Here is a 15308-nt window from a genome sequence, read left to right as displayed (position 1 = left end):
GATCTCTACTCTCCTTTCCAGTTGAAAACCCATAGTTCACTGCATTTATTACATATCCTACCTTGCATTGGAGTTCTGTTTATATGTATACTTATTTATATATTGCCCAAACATGCATTGTAACTAAAAGATGCTCAAAATATAGAAGCAAAAATAATCAGTTCTGAAAGTTTGGAATGCTAAATAAGCACTCTACTCTATCCCACCACAGGAATTGTTTAGGTCTGGCATACGGCTCCAGAATCTTCAATTAACCATCACAATTTGTGATTCTGGTGTCCATTATCCTTGGACCATTACTGTGTGATTTGGGGAAGTCAGAACTCCTTTGAATCCATTCACTTGTAGAAATATTTTAAGATCTTAAAACATTCCCTTCACACCTTCTAGATAAGCCATTCTTCACCCCCAAGCTGGTAGAATTCCTAAGGCACTTTTCTACTTCTACACTCATATCACTTTCAGGTGTCCGGGCTTCTGGAAGAATTGTGTCATTAGAAACTGGAGTCATACTACATCTACAGTGTGTGTGTGTGAGATCTCTGAACACATAATAATCTGGCCACTCAGTGGATATCCTATATAATAATAGGCTAATATGCAAATTGTCTCCTTGACCAGGAGTTTGACCAGCAGGCAGGCTGGCTAACCGCCCATGTCCCCTCCCCCTGGCCAGGCTGGCCAGACCCCACCCATGCACAAATTCATGCACTGGGCCATATATAAATACATATATATATATATATATACACACACACACATACACACACTGAGTGGCCAGATTATTAGGCATTCAGAGACCAAAATAATCTGGCCACTCATTTATACACACACACACACACTAGAGGCCTGGTGCAAGAAATTCGGGCATGGGGGCGTGTGTCCCTCAGCCCAGCCTGCACCCTCTCCAATCTGGGATCCCTGTCACAATCCAGGACTGCTGGCTCCCAACTGCTCGCCTTCCTGCCTGCCTGCCCAATTGCCCCTCACCACTTCTGCCTGCCAGCCTGATCACCCCCAACCACTCCCCTGCCAGGCTGATTGATGCCTAACTGCTCCCCTGCCAGCCTGTTTGCCCCTAACTGCCCTCCCCTGCAGGCCTGGTCACCCCCAACTGCTCTCCGCTGCAAGCCTGGGTTCTCCCCCAACTGCCCTTCCCTGCAGGCCTGGTCGCCCCCAACTTCCCTCCTCTGCCAGCCTGGTCACCCCTAACTGCCCTCCCCTGCAGGCTTGATCGCCCCCAACTGCCCTCCCTTGCAGGCCTGGTCCCTCTCAACTGCCCTCCTCTGCTGGTCATCTTGTGGTGGCCATCTTGTGTCCACATGGGGGCAGCAATCTTGCGTGTTGGAGTGATGGTCAATTTGCATATTATCCTTTTATTATGTAGGATAGAGGCCTGGTGCATGGGTGGGGGCCAGCTGGTTTGCCCTGAAGGGTGTCCTGGATCAGGGTGGGGGTTCCCTTGGGGTGTGGGGTGGCCTGGGTGAGGGGCCTGTGGTGGTTTGCAGGCTGGCCACACCCCCCGGCGACCCAATAGGAGGCCCTGGTATCTGGGATTTATCTTCTATATTTGAAACTTTGTAGCCTTGAGCAGAGCCAAGCCTCCTGCTCGCTCTGTGGCTGCAGCCATTTTTGTTGGGATTTATTTATCTTCTATAATTGAAACTTTGTAGCCTTGACCAGAGGCCAAGGCAGGCCAGGGCTTGGAAGCTTGGCTTCCTCCATTGCCGGGGAAACCCAAGCCTCCTGCTCTCTCCGTGGCCATAGCCATCTTGTTTGGGTTAATTTGCATACTTGCTCCTGATTGGCTGTTTGGCATGGCTTGTGGGTGTAGCAGAGGTATGGTCAATTTGCATATTGTTTTATTATATAAGATGGCACAAAATAAAGAATTCAAACCTAAGATGACATATGAAAGAGGGCATACTTTGAGATGATGGACTCAATGCTTGAACCTGAAAGAGGAAGACAAGAAAATGCAGGGCAGGTTAAAAATTTAGAGGTCTTCAATGACCATGAGTCAATAGCAAAATGAACAATGAAAATCAGTTATCCAACAATGAATTCCTTTATATAGAGAGAGACTACTTCCCAATCCTGGAAGTTTTCAGGTGGCAATATGATCAGATGTTACAAAAAGGGATTATTTCTACATCTGATATCAAGTGGGAGAATGAACTAATTATAATTAGTCTATCTTTTTTACAGTTTTTTAAAATCTGAAAGAACTAGCAATGCCATAAGTAGGAGACATGCCAGAGCTTCAAGAGACATATTTTTAAAGTTATTTGCTGGATTCTTGTTTGATACTCAAAAACAAATTGGAAATGAAATTAACACAATACTATTTACCATCACTCCAAAGAAAACAACATATTTTGGTATAAATCTAACAAAACATGTACAGGATCTATATGCTGAAAATGATCAAATGGAAAACACACACCATAAAAATGGATTGGAAGTCTCATAGTAAAAAGGTCAATTCTTCCTAAATCTATAAATTTAACATATTCCTACAAAAATCCAGCAAGGTTTGTTTTTGTAAACAGACAAACTTATTCTAAAAGATTTATATGGAAAAGCAAAGGACTGCCCTAGCCGGTTTGGCTCAGTGGATAGAGCATGAACCTGTGACTGAAGGGTCCTGGGTTCAATTCCAGTCAAGGGCACATCCACAGTAGAGGGCATTCAGGAGGCAGTTGATCAATGATTCTCTCATTGATGTTTCTATCTCTCCTCTCCCTCTCTGAAACAAGGAAAAAAAAAAAAGTCAGTGCCTCAAACTATGTAACAACATAAAATTAAACTTTAAATAATTCAACTTGACTGATGAAGAAAAGGACTAAGAACAGCTAAGACAATTTTGAAAAAGAATGAAGTTCACCTAAGTTAAGGCTTACTATTTAGAACAGATTCTAGGAATATATCAAAACAAGTCCAACTGATTTTTTACAAAGGTGCTAAAGCAATTCAATAGGGGAAAAGCCTTTTAAAGAAATTATGCTGGAGTGATTGGGACAAACAGGTAAAAACAGGAACTTAAATGTGAAAAATCTATAAAGCTTTTCAAATTAAAAAAGAAAAAAGGAAATCTTCAGGATATAGGGGTAAACAAATAATTTTTACACTTGACACAAAGTGCATGACCCATAAAAGGGAAAACGGATAAACTGGACTTCATAAAAAATAAAAACTTGCTTTATGCAAGACCCTGTTAAGGGGATGAAAAAATTAAGCTGCAGATGGAGAGAAAATATATGCAAACCACATATCTGAAAAAGGGCTAGAATGTATAAAATTCTCAAAGCTCAAGAATAAAAAAAATAGCAAATGACATAAATAGACATTTCACTTAAGAAGATATGTGGCCTGGCTGGTGTGGCTCAGTGGATTGAGCGTCATCACATGGACCAAGAGGTTCCAGGTTTGATTCCCCGTTGGGGCACATGACTAGGTTGTGGGTTCGGTCCCCAGTAGGGGGTGTGCAGGAGGCAGCCGATGAATGTACCTCTCTCATGGTTGTTTATCTCTCTCCCTCTCCCTTCCTCTCTATCTAAAATCAATAAAAACATATTTTTAAATTTTTTAAAAGAAAATATGTGGATGGCAAATAAGCATATAAAAAGGATGTTCAACATCATTAGCCATTAGGGAAATTGAAGTTAAAACCACAACGAGACAATAAGATTATCACTACACATCTACTAGGGTGGCTAAAATAAAAGTTACACCACCAAATGCTAGCAAGAATGCAAGAGAAATTGGGCCACTCATACATTGCTAGTGGGTTATAAAATAGTAGAGTCACTCTGGAAAATATCTTGGCAATTTGTTATAAAATTAAATAGGAACTTATACAACACAGCACTTCTACTCTTGGACACTTATCCCTGAGAAATGATAGCATATGCTCAAATAAAATCCTGTACATGTTATATAAGCAGCTTCATTTTTAACAGCCCACATGTCCTTGAAAGAGTGAATGGTTAAACTTTGGTACATCCACACCATGGAATACTATGCAGCAATAAAAAGGAACAAACTATTGATACATGCAACAATTTGGATGGACCTCAAGGGAATTAGGTTGGGGGGGGGGAATAACCTTAAAAGGTTACACACTGTATGATTCCTTTTACATAATATTCTTGAAATAACAAAAGTATAGAGATGGAAAACAGATTAGTGGTCACCAGGTGTTAAGAAAGGGAATGTGGCTATAAAGGCAGTCTTGTGGTAGAATAATTGTCTTCATTGTGGTGGTTATATAAATCTACATGTGATAAAATAACAGAATTATATATACACACACAAATGAGTACCTGTAAAATCGGTAAAATCTGAATAAACTGTGGATTGTACCAATGACAATTTTCTAGACTTGGTATTGTACTATATACAAGATCTTACCATTGGTGGAAACTGAAGAGTACAAAAGGACTCCCTGTACATTTATTTTGGTGACTATTTGTGAGTTTTTAATTATTTCAAAATAAAAACTTAAAACAAAAACGGGCCGAAACCGGTTTGGCTCAGTGGATAGAGTGTCGGCCTTCGGACTCAAGGGTCCCAGGTTCGATTCCGCTCAAGGGCATGTACCTTGGTTGCAGGCACATCCCCAGTAGGGGGTGTGCAAGAGGCAGCTGATCGATGTTTCTCTCTCATCGATGTTTCTAACTATCACTCTCTCTTCCTCTCTGTAAAAAATCAATAAAATATATTTTTAAAAAATAAATGTAATTGATAAAAAAAAAAAACAACAAAAAAAAAACGGGCAGATGAATTGTATGTTGGTATATACATATTTCTGAACAAGCCCAGGAATGAGTACAATTTAACTGTAGCTTCATTTTAATCCTAAATATTCTCAGTGAAAAAATGACCATCATTTTCAGTATTACTTCAATTAAGAACTTAATTACTAGTAAAACAGTGAAACACTATATTCTTCAGGAAACTTAAGGGTTGAGTAAGCCTGATTGTTTTTACATGAAATATGAAAAGTCCAAAAGTCAACATTTTTCCTTTTTGAAGCAATGCTACATTCTAAAATACTGTCTACTGATAAGGCTATACTATGAGGAAGTGGTTCCTAGAACACAGCCATGGGAAGAACACACCTACTGGCCAAGAGTTGCAGAATCATCATTCTGAATCTCAACGGAGAAGCTATCCTTGATGTTTTCAAATGCTGACGTTTTTCAGTGGACAATCAAGGCATAAAGGTATATGGAAAATATTAAACATAGGATAATGTTTTCTTCACCAATAAAGGTAATGAAGTCTTTTTTCTGTAAAGAATCTTAGAATTAAGGAATACACATCACATGCAAGTGAAAAGCAACTTATCCTATATAATGAAAAGCTAGTATGCAAATTGTCCCCTCAACCGGGAGTTCGACCAGTTCAATCAGGAGTTCAACCAGGGGGCGGGGCTGGCTGGCCAATTGCCTGCAGCCCCTACCCCTGGCCAGCCCCGCCCCCGATCGGCCTCCCCCACCCTGATCCGGGGCAGGGCCAGCCAGCCAACTGCCCGCTGCCCCTCCCCCTAGCCAGCCCAGCCTGATTGGCCCCAATCAGGGTGGGCCAGCCGGACCCCACCCATGCACAAATTCATGCACCGGGCCTCTAGTTACTTAGCTATTATACTTATAATATAAACTACTTATAATATAAAGGGTCCCAGGTTTGATTCCAGTCAAGGGCATGTACCTTGGTTGCGGGCACATCCCCAATGGGGGGTGTGCAGGAGGCAGCTGATCGATGTTTCTCTCTCATCGATGTTTCTGGCTCTCTCTCCCTCTCCCTTTCTCTCTGTAAAAAAAAATCAATAAAATGTATACTTTTTTAAAAAGTGAAATTTCAAAACAACATGAATGATCTTTTTCAGTAAAAAACAAACCAAAAAACAGACAAAGTCTAGAAGGCTAAGGCTTATACACCATTTTCTCTGGACTGTAGAACTGGGAAAATTTTCAGAATATTTTACAGTTTTGTGTTGTCTGAATTTTTCACTGAGTGAGAAATACTTTTATGTCATAATTAGAAATAGTAAAGCTTTTTAATTTTGGAGAAAAAACAATTAAAATAAGATTTCCTCTTGTTTTTCTCATCTACTTCCTCCATTCTTCCTTATAATTGCCCTTTTCTTCTAAACCACATCTCCATTCTCTTAGAACTGCTTTACTAATTGTTGCCAGCTAAAATACAATTTAAGGTTAAGAGGAAAAGCAATACTTTAGGAACAAATTAGCATTATTTCCTATAAGTTAGATTTAGATGAGGAAAAGGAATATTTTTCATCTCAGATGTGAATAATTTCTATTATAAGAAAATCCAGAATTGGAAGTTATTGCAGTTGCTTTATGAAGGGGATAAATTACTTGTTGATTGTAATAATTGAGTTTTCAAAGTTTCTCTATTACTGCACTACAGCATAGCATATGCTTGCTATTTTCTAAATCTAAAGTTGTATTTTTCAATACTATAGAAAAATATTGTAACTTTAAAAGGTCAATTTCAGTAACGACATGAAACTTTTTTTTTTTTGTTAATCCTCATCCAAGGTTCTTTTTTCCATTGACTTTTAGAGAGTGTGGCAAGGAAGGAGATGGGGAAGACAGAGAGTGAGAGAGACAGAGATCAATGTGAGAAACACATCCATCCATTGGTTGTCTCCCACACATGCCCCAACCAGGGCCAGGGATCTAACCTGCAACCTAGGTATGTGCCCTTGACCAGAATTGAACCAGTGACCCTCTGGAGCACAGGCCAATGCTCTAACCACTGAGCATGCCGGCCAGGGCTACATTCTGCAATTAATACACCAGCACTTGGAAGTACAGTATGGACTTTTGAATCCAAAACAGAGTATCTACCTGGAAAGCACCATAAAATACTTCCCACTGCTTTGGCTTCAGAATAAACTTTCAAATAAACCAACACAATCGTTTCTTACTATAAATATAGGTACTAATGCTTAAAAAAATACTCTTTTGGTTCAGCTAATAACCTTAAACCTGCTCTAAATTAATTATTCTAATACTATGGTAGCATGTAAGAAAGAAAAATGCACATTTTTACAGAAAATTTTCTGCATAGCTGCCACAGAACCACCATGAAGAACCTCAAGTCTAAGTCTTGGCTCAAAAAATGGTGATGAGCAAGTTTTTAATAATAAAGTGCAGAAGCTCCTGGGAAATTCCTGACAGAGGCTGCAGATATTAACGTATGTTAATCTATAATCCAATTCTGTTCCATGTCTTACGCCCAAGCATGTTTTATTCCAACCAAGCCTATCTTCCTTCCTGTTCTCTGAACATGTCTGCTCCTCTTCTGTTTCCTGTTTAATGACATCACTAGCCTCCCAGGTCCTCAAAACTTAAAAAAAACTCCTTACCTACTCGGTCCTCTCTCCAAATCTCTTATGCATTTTTTTTAAAAAAAACCTCATCTGAGGGTATGTATTTATTGATTTTATAAAGAAAGGTAGAAGGGAGGGAGGGAGGGAGGGAGGGAGGGAGGGAGGGAGGGAGGGAGGGAGGGAGGGAGGGAGGGAGGGAGGGAGGGAGGAAGGGACAGAGAAACATCAATAGGATGCCTCCCATAAATGCCCCAACCAGGGAATCAAAACCTCAACCTAGGTATGTGCCTGACCAGGAATTGAACCTGCTACCTTGTGGTGTACAGGATGATATTCCCACCAACTGAGCCATACATATATATTCTTTTCCTTTTTTTTTTTTCTTTTATGGGGAGAATGCGAATGCAGTTCCCCATTACCACAGACTATGTAGTCGAGTTTGCCACATTTGGAGAAACCACAGGGGTCAGCACACCCGGAGAACAATGGGTGAGCCTCCCCCTAAGAAAATCACCTTCAAGATCCTGGTACCTCCCCTGCCAGTAAGTATCTCATGTATTCCAAACATTCCTACTGCTTCTACCACCTCAGGTTTACCTAAATTTAGACTAGTCCTAGCTGGCTTTGCATTACATCATTTCCCTCTAAATCATGCATAACATTCATGGTCGTTTAAATGCCTTCATGAAGTCTTCCCTAATAAATCATTTTCCCAAACATCCTCTATAGGCAGGCCCTAGGTAAAAGTAATCTCTCCCTTCCCTTAAATCCTCTTGCCGCTGGGACCCCTTTAAATAGCTACACTTATCTTCCCAGTAGAAAACATTAAATGAAGGAGGCAATCATATCTATTTCCCTTCTCCCCCGGCCCCCGCCCAGTGTTTTAACAGGCCCTCACATACTGAGTGAGGTATTCTCAACGCCAGGCCTATTCTTACCTTGCTCCCTCATTCTGAACCAAGATTTTCTCTCCTTTAGCTGCTGTTTAGGTTAATCCTTCCTTGAAAATACAACCTAAAAAATACTTCAGTCAAAATTAATCTCATTTCTCCAGGAATATACTAGTACCATATACTTGGATACCTTTAGTCATATACTGTTTTCAAATACTGCTTAATTTTCATGTCCTAACTCCCCAAGACTGTACCATTCTCTAAACTATAACCCTTCAATTGTCCCTCCCAATTCCATTTATTTGTGCTGTTTCTTATCCCACTCTATTTTTGCCAATCAAAATCCTACTGTCCTTCAAACCCAAATTCAAATGAGATTCTCTTTAATAAGTCCTTCCCTAATGCCTCTTAGGTTTATTCTACATTCTTATGGAACCTTGTAGCAATATTCCATGGCACTTATCATATTTCAACTCAAATTTAGTTGTGTTTGTGTCCACCAGAATTTAAAATTTCAGAGCAGGGCTCCTAATATTTCATTTCCCCTTTAACAGCAATTCACAGGTATTCGAAACATGATTGCTACATTTTAATAAACAACACAAAATGGCTTGTAAAACCATTTTCAGAAACTGAAGCATACAAAAAAAAAAAATCCTGTAATACTACTAAAGTGGATTAAATTGTGTCCCCCGCAAAAAAAGATATGCTTTTTTTTTTTTTTAATCCTCATCCGAGGATATTTTTCCATTTATTTTTAGAGAGTGGAAGAGAGAGGGAAGACAAAGAAAAACATTGGAGGAGCCTGCAACCAAGTTACATGCCCCACGGTATGTGCCCTTGACCGGAATCAAACCTGAAACCCTTTGGTCCACAGGCCGACACTCTATCCTGAGCCAACTGGCTAGGGTAGATATGCTTAAGAATGGACCTTACTGGAAATACGATACTTGCGGGTATGATTAAGTTAACGGTCTTGAAGCAAGATCATCTTGGACTTAGGCTAGGCCCTTAATCCAATGACTGGTATCTATATACTGGTAAAAGGAGAGGGAGATTTAACACAGAGTAAAGATGTGTGAATTGGAGACAGGAAATGGAGTCATGCTAGCCCTGGCCGGGTAGCTTGGTTGGTTGGAGCATCATCTTGTATACTAAAGGATTGTGGGTGTGACTCCAGGTCAGAGCACATACCTAGGTTACGGGTTTGATCCCTGTCTGGGCATGTACAGCAGGCAACTGATCCATGTTTCTCACTCACATAGATGTTTCTGTCTCTCTACTTCCCCACCTCTTTCTAAGAGGAGGAGGAAGAGAAGGGGGAGGGGGGAGAAGGGGGAGGGGGGAGAAGGGGGAGGAGAAAGACAATAGAGTTAGTCTATAGCAGTGATGGGCAACCTTTTGAGCTTGGTGTGTCAAACTTCGCCAAAAAACTGAGCATAACTCGGGTAGTGTGTCACTTTGAGGAAAAAACATTATTTCGCAAATGTTTCATCCTCAGGAGCAGCAAATGTTTCATCCTCGGCATGCGGCCGCCTCAGTGCTGACACGCGTGTCATAGGTTCGCCATCACTGGTCTATAGCCAAGGAAACCCAAGGATTGTTGGCTGCTACCAGAAGCTAAAAAGAGAGGCATGAATGAATTCTCTCTGAGCCTCCAGAAGCAACCAACCTTGCCATCACCTTGATATCATACTTCTGGCCTCTAGAACTGAGAGATGAATTGCTGTTGTTTTATGCCACTAAGTATGTGGTGATTTTTCATGGTAGCCCTTGGTAACTAATACAAATAGTTAAACAGTATACCTTTGAAAAATTCAGAAAAATAAATTTCTTATCTTCACAAATAAGAGCAAAAATGAGGTTAATAAATTTGTTTTTTGTACCTAAAACCATATTTTACTTAATCTTATATGAAGTGCATTTTGTTTATAAGCAAGCAGTGGCTTATGTTAAACTGAATTCAGGGCAACCTCTAAATATAAAATGTTTTATTTTCAAAGTATGCAGTTTTGAAAGTTGTAAAACCAGTTATACTCATATATAATTTTTAAAAATATGCTATTTTTAAAGAGTAATAATGGTGAACAGATGAAGTACTACTTTATTGGTATTTCACTACAATATAAATCTTAATGTCATTCTTAATGGAGGTTTGTATTATCAATGTAATTTGATATTAGGTAAGTCAATATTTTATTTTCTATAAAGAATGTAATCAGTGTTCCCCTTTAATCCTTATACCATGTGTAACCCTTAGACCATGTTTCTAAGTTATTCAAGTTTTGCTTTTTTTAAAAATATATTTTTATTGACTTCAGAGAGGTAGGGAGAGGGAGAGAGCTAGAAACACAATGATGAGAGAGAATCATTGATCAGCTGCCTCCTGCATACCCAGCACTGGGGGTCAAACTTGCAACCTGGGCATGTGCCCTGACTGGGAATCGAACAGTGACCTCCAATTTCCTAGGTCGATGCTCAATTACTGAGCACAAGTTTTGCTTTTTTAAGTCAGAGTATGCTTAAGGAACACACAAATAATTTCAATGAGTGGAAATGAATAATAAATCCCTCTAATTGCAAAAATATAAATGATTGTGTATTTTGTTAATTTTGCTTATCTATAACATTGGTATCTTCAATTAGCAAATAAGATTTGATTGTAATATGGCTGACAACATACATATTTTCTCTAGAAGGGGCCCACAAATAAGTATATATTACATTTTCAAGCACATGAGTCTTTATGTTAAATACTACTTTTTAATAAAAGTACAAATTTAATTTTAAAATATTTAAAAATTTTTTTAAATTATTTCAAAAAATATCAAGAGTTTGACCTTACTGAAACATTTTAAATTATACCTTCCACATACATGCAATAATCAGCACAGGTAACTTAATTTTACACATTTCTCTGAATTATTTAGCTAAGATCAAACATTATTATATAAATTTGGTAAAACTACTATTTTCTTAGAAATTATGATCCTCTGAGGCTTGTCATTTTAAATTTAATTGCAGTCACTCAATTTCAGTACTCACAGTACTAAAAATTAAATTATTATTATCAATTCTTATGTTCATTTAATCTATATGGTCATGGTAATTAGCACTGAATTATTGCTCTCATCGACACACACCATCTCCTCTCTATTCCTTTTAGGCTATGTTTATGACTATTAAATACATGTAATAAAACCATGTCAATATGCTATTCTGCAAATGGTAATATTCTTATATGACAAATCCATATTAGACAAAAATACTATCTTCTCTTTCCCATAATATACAGATGGCATGAGCAAACTCCTAAGTCTTGGATAAGTCAATGGCTTTTCCTATCAAAACTCTCTCCAACGAGCTTCATTTCCTAAAACTTCCATGTCTCCTCAAGGAAAAGTTTAACTTCGTGGATATTTTCAAAAGAGACAGAAATTCTCACAAAATCTTGTTTTTGTCTCAAATTTTGCATAGGAAAATCTCCTTATATTCCACTAATTCTGCATAGGAAATTCTGTATTAAAGGTAAAATATGTTTGAGGTCAATAATTAGTTAAAATACCACTAATTATAATTCTTCATTTTGTATATATTACTAATACTGCATATTGCTATTAGCACTTAACTTCAATTTACAACTTAATTTTGAATATATTTCAATGTAATTGACTTACTTATATAAATGGTAATGTATCTAAGATTACATATGCAAATTATCAATTTATATAAAAACATAGCAATGTAATTTCTAAAAATCATTCAAAAAATGGTATTTCTCCAGCAAAAGTAAAACATTTAAAAAACTTAATTTCTTATAAAAAATTTAAGTGAGCTTAATTTTAACTACTTAATATGAAAAAAATGACTTTTAACTACCTGGTAGACATTCATTCAAATACTGTCAACATTTTTTCTTTTCAGACTTGACATAAACAATGATAGGTTGAATAACAAAATATAAACTAATTTTATTCAATTCTCCAAGCCCAAGTCACACACAAAAGCACCAAGGATCAAACATAAACATCTGCAAGGGAGTTCAATGGAAGCCAATAAACATGCACAGGCCACCTGACAATACGACTTCAACATTGAACAAAGTCCTCCAAAACATAGCTATCCATTTGCCAGTTTCATAGCTGATCTTGCACATATTCTGTGTGTATTCCGTGAACTCAATGTCAGTGCTGCTCTTGTGATACTCAAGAAACTCAATGATACCATCAAACCAATATTATAACAAATGTTAAAGGGACTTCTTTAAGAAAAAAAGGATAAAAAATATGAATAAAAAGGCAACAATTAAATCTTTATCAACAATTACTTTAAATGTAAATGGTTAAATGCTCCAATCAAAAGACAGTTTAGCTGAATGGATAAGGAGACAAGACCCTTATATATGCTGCCTGCCAGAGACTCACTTCAGATCAAAGGACACACAGGCTGGAAGTAAAGGGATGGAAAAAGATAGTTCGTGAAAGAAAACAAAACAAACAAAACTGGGGTAGCACTACTTATACCAGACAAAACAGATCTTAAAACAAAGGCTATAATAAGAGACAAAGAAATTCCACTTTTGGGTATTGATCTAAAGAAAACCAAAACACTAATTCAAAAAAACATATGCATCCACATGTTCACTGCAGCAAAATTTACCATAGCCAAGATATGGAAGTAACCCTAAGTGTCCATCAACAGATGAATGGATAAAAAAGTGGTACATATATATAGACCACTGAGTATTATGCTAAGTAAACTAAGTCAGAGTAAACTAAGTCAATCATACCATATGATTTCACTTATATGTGGAATCTAAAAACAAAATAAACAAAGCAGAAAAACTAACAGAACATTATGATGGCTTCCAGATGGAAGGTCGGTAAGGGGAAGGGGAAAAAAGGGGGAAGGTATTAAGAATTACAAATTGGTAGTTATAAAAAAGTCGTGGGGTTGTAAAATATAGCACAGGGAATATAATCAGTAATATTATAATAATTATGTATAGTGTCAGATGGGTACTAGATTTATCATTGATCACTTCATAAGTTATATAAATGCCTAACCACTAGCCTGAAACTAATATATTATATGCCAATTATAATTAAAACATAAAAAATTATTTAAAAAACAAACAAACCATGCGTACAGGACAATAAGGGCCCAACATATACTATGTTTTTTTAGAGTGCTCTAAAATTTACCTTTTCTTCTACTGCTTTTAAACCTAATTTTACTTTAGGGAATCTACTTGCCTTATCTTTTATTTTGTCCATAATAAATATTAGTATACTTTCTCTATGAATACCGTACTTACATTAAGCTCAAACCAACTCATGTTTCCTAATTGGGCCAGATAAACCCTTGGCCATTCTGGTTGACCAATGATCCAAGAAGACATTAAAAAAGGCTTTCTAATTTAAAAACCCCACAAACACGAAGGTAATTAAATACTAAGGAATAACATTTTTGTTGGGTAAAGTTAAACTTTGGAGGGTCACCAACCATTTACTAAGATTTTCTTGCCCTTTCCCCACCACGAACCAATTTGTGCCAGTTTAGGGACTAAATTATACTCATTAGGAAAGCATGTTACAGAATTAAAAAAGAAAAAAAGGATCGAATACTAAAGGAACAGAAATTAGACTAATGATAATGACAAAATATATTTGTTTTATCCAATATGTACATTTTAACATTTTTTGAGGTTTTGTTCATTTGTTTGCTTGCTTAAATCTAATGGAAAATTTTCTGAATGAGATATCACACTCCTTCAAGATGCTGTAAAAGTGAGGAGTTGTTACTAAACATCCAGCTTCAATACTCATCTGTCCAAGGGGAGCAAGCAAAGAGGGATTTTGTTGGATAAAAGGGAGGGGCAGGGAGAGAAAAAAAAGTGAGCCAGTTCATTTGCAGTATTATTCTAATTTCAAATATAAAGTCAGCAAAACATATTAATCTAGACACTTTGATATTAAGATAAATATTGTGCCATGCTTGCTCCTATCTATTGGTTATTCAGAGAGCCAGATTGCTTTCACAGCTTCCCCAATCTCCAAATTGCTATCATTCAGACATTTGGTTTCTTAACTACTATTAATTAGAAAAGAATCCATGATCAGATAAAATTCTCACTTTACATTTAACTGTCAAGTTTTTATTTACCTGAGGAAAGGACATGACTGATTAACTGCCACAGAAGAAACAAAAGGAGATTTTGGGGAGTATGTATTCATTTGATACTCAAATGTCATTAAAGAGGAAAACATCCCCTTAAAAGAAGGCTTTTCTATTTCCCAAAGTTGCACAGACATCTTCCTTTGCCATCACATCCTCATTCAAACAACTCTAGAACCACATTATAAAACAGTCTGCTGTAACAATGCAAGTCAGATTATGTTCCAATAAAAACTTATTAGTATCTAGTAGAAACTCAATCAAGTAGCCAAAAAAAACAAAACCAGAATTAGTTATAGTCCCCAACACTGATAATAGAAATCTTCTGTATACACAATAGAAACCAAACATGCCTAGTTGGACATACCTTGCAAATGAAAAAAGGAGAGGTACCCCATCAACTCATATATCAGTGAACATTCACTTCTATTGAACATTTAGTAATAAAGTATACCTAGCAAGAACTGATTTCATTACCCCTACATTAGAATTTCTAAAATAACTCTGATAGCTCATGTTCTGATCTTGCTTGATCGCCTAAAAGCCTGAGAACCCATATTTACTATTTATTACAAGGGTATTTATAAAAATGTATTTGTTTGAAACAAAAGAATTAAATGAGTATGATATATTATTTGTACATCTTTTCTTTCTGTAGCCTAGGTGGGGAAGAAGCTTTTTAGGAAAAAAATAAAAAATCCTTTTATATGAACCCTGACACCTTCTTTGTAAGTAAGAAAAAAAACATAGTTGAAAGTCTGAATTTTTTTTTTTTAATTTTGGGGACAGGGTAGAGATTTATATTCTTCAAGTATAAAGAATACAAGCTGGCTTAACAGGTAAGTTTTTAAGGATCATTTAAGATGAACATG

At 37.1% G+C, this 15308-nt stretch overlaps 1 non-coding gene across 1 annotated transcript; it reads right to left on the bottom strand.

Annotated features, from left to right (window-relative positions):
- Positions 1–7753: 7753 nt before the first annotated feature.
- LOC114227475 (U1 spliceosomal RNA) lies at positions 7754–7916 on the bottom strand. Its single transcript, XR_003613530.2, has one exon. It is a non-coding gene; the product is annotated as a U1 spliceosomal RNA (small nuclear RNA).
- Between the last annotated feature and the right edge of the window lie 7392 nt (positions 7917–15308).

The sequence above is a fragment of the Eptesicus fuscus genome, chromosome 9 (assembly GCF_027574615.1).
Source record: "Eptesicus fuscus isolate TK198812 chromosome 9, DD_ASM_mEF_20220401, whole genome shotgun sequence".
Taxonomy (NCBI): Eukaryota; Metazoa; Chordata; class Mammalia; order Chiroptera; family Vespertilionidae; genus Eptesicus; species Eptesicus fuscus.
The sequence above is the reverse complement of the archived record's forward strand: the minus strand, read 5'-3'. Positions and strand labels throughout refer to the sequence as shown.